This window comes from Callorhinus ursinus, unplaced genomic scaffold (genome assembly GCF_003265705.2).
Source record: "Callorhinus ursinus isolate GAN/ISIS: 27379988/994484 unplaced genomic scaffold, GSC_fseal_2.0 scaffold3, whole genome shotgun sequence".
NCBI lineage: Eukaryota > Metazoa > Chordata > Mammalia > Carnivora > Otariidae > Callorhinus > Callorhinus ursinus.
The window spans coordinates 37,549,396-37,556,822 of record NW_027397065.1 but is presented as its reverse complement, the minus strand read 5'-3'; positions in this window follow the sequence as shown (position 1 = coordinate 37,556,822).

The following is a 7,427-nucleotide window of genomic DNA, read 5'->3' as shown; positions in this document are numbered from 1 at the left end:
ATAATCACATTTACATGATTTCCCCCTCCTTTTTAGTTTCTCACCAAAATTGCTTTGCTCAATTATGCCACTTTATGGTTTCATATAATTTGTATCTCTTGACTCAACAGTTCCCCACATCATTTGGAATGTGTTTTATTTTTTTTAAGAAGTGAAAGTTTAAGAGCTATTCTCAAACTGATCGTGAGACTTAAGTAGCTCCAGTAAGCACAGAAGCATGCTAAAAGCAAACTGAGGAATACTTCAAAGTGCAAAACTAGAATGATGCTTATTACTAACTATATGTGAAATTAATTAAAGATTTAATTATTTGAGGAAAAATAAATTGGCAGTTTCTACTTTTGAGTCATTAAAAACATGTCTATTGCTCTAGGGGTTTTGAAAGCATGTGCAAAAAATAGACTACACAAGCTTTGATGTTGCAAGATTTTTTAAAAAAACAGGAATTCAACTTAAATATATGTTGCAGCCTGAGCTTCTTATTCCAAATATGCCAACCTATTTTCGCCTCTAAAACAGTATATATATGTGTATGTGTGTGTATATATATATATATATATATATATATATATATATGTATTCACCCAGATATTTAAATACTATAAGATACTATAAGATAATTTTTCCTTCTTTATAAAATCCCATTTTTATGAAATGACATTTAGAGTTAAAGAGGAATTTCAGGCTCATTTATAAATAAAGAAACTAAAACTGGTGAGTATGTTGTGTCCCACGGTTACACACCTAGCTAAACACAGAACTAATAGGGCATGGAAGTTCTATAGGATAGTGCTCATTCTGCTACATGATTTAGTAGAGACCAATAATAGGGAAGAGGAAGGTAATTATGGGAATAGACATATTAAAAGTATTTCTTTTCATCTTATCTATTTATGTATTTAATAACTTCTATGTAATATATCAGAATACTTTTAGTTTTCTTTTCTGTATCAGTTTGCTCTTCAGTAGTCCATACTCTCACTTAGCAAAACTTAAAAAAAATTATTGATGCAACACATAGCTATTTACATCTATTATGTGTCACCATCTATTAGAATCCCAAGGCTATAGTGAAGAACAGGGTAAAAAGTACATTTTTAGTGAAAATAATGTTAAACAAGTATATAAACAATATAACTTCACGGATCTGTGATAGAAAGAAAGGAAAACGAAGTGCTATAGTAGAGAGTGAGTAGAGTTAATTGTTGGTGGTTTTTAAGTTGATTGGATGGTCAGGATGGTATCTCTGAAGAAGTGGAGGTCTGATTAAAGAGAACAGGAACCAACTATAGGGATAATTGGAGATTGGTGTTCTAAGACCCACATGTAGCAAATATATGCTCAGGCCTTTAGATGAGATTGAAATGATCATATAGAAGTCCATATAACTCCATATGGTCAGTCCAGTATAGCTGGGATGAAAATGTAAACAAGATTTCAAGATGAAGGTAAAGGAGAAGAGAGTGAGATAATGTAGGACCCTAAAGGCCATTAAAATATGTCTGGACTTTATGCATAATTTTACAAGCTATTTACCTTCATTGTGTTTGTTTACACAGACCGTAGAATTCAAAGTTAATTGCCCACAGTTCAGGGTCATATCTGATCCAGAATCAAGAGATAATTTGTTACAGGGGAGAAAAGATATACAAGTGATTTTTTCTCCTTAAAATCCACTGAAAGAATTCTTACTGGATAGCTATCCATGCCCATAATCCAGTTATCTGTGTTTACTTCCTTTCAGATTGATTCAGAATTTTATTTTATTTTTTTAAAGATTTTATTTATTTATTTGAGAGAGAGAATGATATAGAGAGAGAGCATGAGAGGGGGGAGGGTCAGAGGGAGAAGCAGATGCCCTGCTGAGCAGGGAGCCCGAAGTGGGACTCCATCCCGGGTCTCCAGGATCATGACCTGAGCCGAAGGCAGTCACTTAACCAACTGAGCCACCCAGGCACCCTCAGATTCAGAATTTTAAATAATTTTGAAAATAAGGTACAGGAAAATATCCTTATGCATTCTAACAAAGTACAGACTAAGAATTTTATCTTACTTGCAACTTTTATTTTCAAAATATACATCATTTTCATGTAGAGAAAGAGCATCTATAAACAATACAAACTTCTAAAAACAGAGATAATCAGATGAAAGTGTATCAAAAATGATGACCTGTGTTATTTTGGCACTAATAATGGAATTTCCCATGCAGCAATTTGGGTTATTTCTTACCCTTTGAAATAATTTGTGTTTTGCTGAACCATGGGTAAAATATGATCTGTGTATCAACAGTAAAGACAACTAGCAGTAATGTAATGTCATCTGACTTTTTGTCTTTCCAAATTTTTAATTCATTCAGATAACCTATAAGTGTAAAGTATGACACAGATGATTTTAATTGAAATTTTATATCCACATGTATAAAGTGTTGCTATTTCTGTTGAACCCCTTCCAATTCATCAATCTGCTGTTGCTTAAGACAATTTATTGTGAATTAGAGGGTAAGTATAAAGCAATGTTTATGTGATGCCATGCATAGGAGAGCAAAGTAATTAGGAGTGCTTTTAACACCTTGAGTAAAGGGAAAACAATAGTTAACAGAGAACCAAATAGTGATTTAAAGAGTCACCAGCCAAATCAAATGTGGCTATTCGAGTTGTAGATCTCAATAAGCTGGTAATTTAATGAGAATATTGAATCTCAGCTCTGATCCCTTTGACCTTGGACAGGTTCCTTACCATCTGGAGCTTTTGTTTTCTCAATTTCAAGATGGGGGTAATAATACTCATGCCATATAGTTACTGTGAAATTTAAATAATGTAAATAAAGTACTTAGTAGAGTAACTGGGATATAATATTTGTATTATACACTCATACTATGTAAGGTCAAAATACAACTATATCGTTCATTTCCACATTTGAGATGGAAAACTGTATCAAGACATGTGCATCTAGTTTTCCTTTGAACATTTTTCATTTGTTGCCCAGTGATTTTCTTTATCTGCTGCACAGGAGCTCCCAGGTATCTGTCATTTGACAGTTGAGATGTTTAGAGGATTAGTACATTGAATGGCAGGTTGGCTTACATTACAGTTCTATTCCTGTGTAGCTTGCCTTCGTGTTCTTAAAATACAATGTATCACAGACAAGATTGATGATGACAAAGAAGAAAGTTCTCTTATTGTCAAGCTGAACAAACTAACATAACTTCAAAATAAAATTTGGACTGAGATTTCGATTTGTTTGTCTTTTCAAGGGAGAGATGTTTTCTTCCTGAACTCAAGAAAGTGAAAACATTAATTCTCCCAAAGAAGAAAAAATATGAAATACTTTAAATTGCATTATGCTGTATAAATTACTAATTCAGACTTATCTACACCTGAAATAGTTAAATCTCAATTGGCTGGTAGTTCTTTAAATTAGTATTTGGCTCTAGGTTTCCCATTGTCTTCACTTATTTCAGGGTGTGAAAAGCATCATCAAATTCTTTGATTAGGAGGAGTGGATCTATGGGGAATTTGAGTACCAGATGAGTGGTGGAGGAAATGAGCATTTGAGGTTTTTCCTTATTTCATTTGTTTTCATTCAATGCCTGGATAAAATTATATTCATAATATTAAAAATAACAAAACAATTATAAAATGGAATATAATGAAAAAATGGAAATGTTTCCTTCTCATTCTTGTCTCTTATCTATTTTATATCCTTCCACAGCACCTTTATGCTCATACACACGAATATGAATATAGATTCTTCACTTAACCTTATTTTCTAGTCAAAAGGTAGGAAACTATATGCATTTTTCTTTACCTTATCTTTTTTATTTATTTTATATATACAGATATATATTACAGATATATATATATATTTCTTTTTTTTACTGAAGTATAACTAACATACAGTGTTATGCTAGTTTTGGATATGCAGTATAAGGATTCAACAGTTCTATATATTTCTCAGTGCTCAAGATAAGTGTACTCTTAATCTATTTCAGCCATCCCTAGATCCACCTCCCCTCTGTCAACTACCAGTTTGTTCTCTGTACTTAAAAGTCTTTTATTATCTTTTTTGTCCATGTTTGTTTATTTGTTTTGTTTCTTAAATTTAACATATGAGTGAAATCATATGGTATTTGTCTTTCTCTGTCTGACTTATTTCACTGAGCATTATACCTTCTAGGTATATCCATGTTGTTGCAAATGGCAAGATCTCATTCTCTTTTGTGGCTGAGTAATATTTCATTGTATGTATATACCACATCTTCTTTACATATTCACCTACCCATGGATTGTGGGGTTGCTTCCATGTCTTGGCTATTGTAAATAATGCTGCAGTAAACATAGGGGTGCATATGTCTTTCCAAATTAGTGGATCTTTTTCCTTTTATTTATTTCTTATGTCAATTTTTTTATTTACATTATAGTTAGTTAACATATAGTGTAATCTTGGTTTCAGGAGTAGAATTTAGTGATCTATTACTTACCTACAACAGCCACTGCTCAACAAAACAATTGTCCTCCTTAATACCCATCATCCACTTAGCCCATCCCCCTCCTTCCAACAACCCTCATTTTGTTCTCTATAGTTAAGTCTCTTATGGCTTGTTTCCCTCTCTGTTTTATTTTTCTTTCCATCCCCTCTGTTCATCTATTTTGTTTCTTAAATTCCACATATGAGTGAAATCATATGGTATTTGTCTTTCTCTGAGTTGTTTTGCTTAGCATAATACACTCTAGTTCCATCCACATTGTTGCAAATGGCAAGATTTCATTTTTTTGATGGCTGAATGATAGTCCATATTATTTGATATATATATATATATATATCTCACATCTTCTTTATAAGCCAAAGCAATCTTGAAAAAGAAAAGCAAACCTGGAGGGATCACAATTCCAAATTAATGTTTTCACTTTCTTTGGGTAAATACCCAGTAATTGAAATACTGGATTATATGGTAATTCTATTTTTAATTTTTTGAGGACTCTTGTACTGTTTTCCATGGTGGTTGCACCAGTTTGCGTTCCCACCAACAGTGCCTAAGGATTCCTTTTTCTCCACATCCTCACCAACATTTGCTGTTTTTTTACATTTTTTATTTTAGCCCTTCTGACAGGTGTGAGGTGATATCTCATTGTGGTTTTGATTTGCATTTCCCTGATGATGAGTGATGTTCAGCATCTTTTATGTGACTGTTGACTATTTGTATGTCTTCTTTGGGAAAATGTCTATCCAGGTCCCCTGTACATTTTTAAATTAGATTGTTTTCTGGGGATTGAGTTGTATAAGTTCTTTATATATTTTGGATATTAACCCCTTATCATATATATCATTTGCAAATATTAAAACAATATTCCATCAATAGACATTTGTTTTTCATCTCTTGCTATGAAAAACACTACTGCAATGAAGACCTATTACACAGGCCATGTGACACATGTACAAGTAGGTCTGTAAGATATGCTCATAATGGTGAAATTGCCAGGCCAAGAGTTACTATCTTTATAATATTGATAACTATTGCTAAATTTTTTATACAGAGATTGAATTAACTTGTGTTCCTACCAGCTATGTATGAAGACCTTTTTCCCCATAGCCTTTCCAATAGAATTTTATATTGAATTTATGCCTTTAACTAATATAATAGGCAAAAAATAATAATTCAGTGTAGTAGCGACTTTTGCTCTGTTAATATTATTAAGACTTATCATCTTTGCATGTGTTTAAAACTATTTACAATCTCTTGTGAGTGATCACATTTCTTCCTGATTTTTTGTATTAAGTTTTTAATGCTTTAACTCACCAATTTTCTAGATATTACTTATATACTGAGGGGTATGATCACTTTGTGCTATGGGTTACAAAATATTTTCCTCAGTTTGTCATTTGTCTTAAAATTAGCCTTTGATATATATTTTTTACATTATTGTACCAACATAATTAACTGATAATATATATTTATTCACTGATTGAGTTATTCCTTTTTCTTGCACTAATTTCTAGAACATACATTTTTTCCTTACTTTTGGATTTTCTCTTATCCTTAATTTATCCCTTAATGAATCAGTAATATACTACTTTAAGTGTTGATGATTTATAATATAGTATGTTTTCAGTCATTGCTTCTTTTTTTAACTTTACAATTTTTAAATTTTTCTGGCTATAATTATTAATCAATTTGTCCATACCTACTTAAAATCATCTTTAGTTTAAAAAATATTTTTAATATTTCATTGAGATCAAGTTAAATTAATAAAAGAAATGTGGAGAATTAGCAAGTTTATGTGTTCTGCTGTGTAACTCAGTGTGACCTTTTCTTTGTTCAAGTCTTCTCTGTCACCTTCAGTAGGGTTTATAACTGACTTCAAATAGGCCTTGAATATTTCTTTCCATTTATTCCTCTGCACTTATCTTTGGTTATTATTGTAAATGATTTTTGTTCATTTGTATATTTTATCTTGTGGTTTGTATTATTTTATTTCCTATCTTCTCATTTATTTTTTAAAATATGTGTTTTTTTAACAATGGATATGACATTCCTTTGTTTATAGCAGTTTTGCAGTTGCTTTTGAGAATTTTTAGATACAGTTATCTTTAAATATTGAGTTTTACCTCCATTCTTTCTCTTTTTTTTAAATGTATAATTATCTTATTTAGCATCTCTAGGAAAATATTATAAAGTAATGGTGATAGTGTGTTTTGAAATCTTTCTTTTTTAAATATTTTATTTATTTATTTGACAGAGAGAGACAGCGAGAAAGGGGACACAAGCAGGGAGAGTGGGAGAGGGAGAAGCAGGCCTCCTGCTGAGCAGGGAGGCTGATGTAGGGCTCAATCCCAGGACCCTGGGATCATGAGGGATCATGGCCTGAGCCAAAGGCAGACGCTTAAGGACTGAGCCCCTCAGCCTCCCCTGAAGTCTTTCTTAATTGCTTTGAGTTCCTCACTAAATATAGCCTGTCTTTGGTCTGAATTAGATGACTTTTTCATGTTGTGAAAGTATAGATCAATCTTATTTTACTGAATACTTTTAAAGAAGTATTTTTGAATATTATCAAAGGCTTTTCAGTATATATAGACATAATCCATTTTTAATTAGATGTATTAATATGAATGCTTATATTAATATATTTAATCCTTTGTAGCATTATACTCACTTAGCAGAATGAGTATGAAAGTTGCCCTTTTCTTAATTCTCTAAAAGATGTTTTAAATTTTGAAATTACCTGTTGTTTAACCATTGCGTAGAATTTCCTTAGGAAACTGGTGGGACTGGCGCTTTCTTAGGGAGCTAGTTCTTTGAAAAATTATCTCTTTTCATTAATAGAAATAATTCTGTTTACATTTTTTTCTTTCCTCTCTAAGATCTATTCTGGTAACTTATATTTCATAGAAAATGACATACTTTTTTCCTGAAAGTTGTGCAGAGTAGT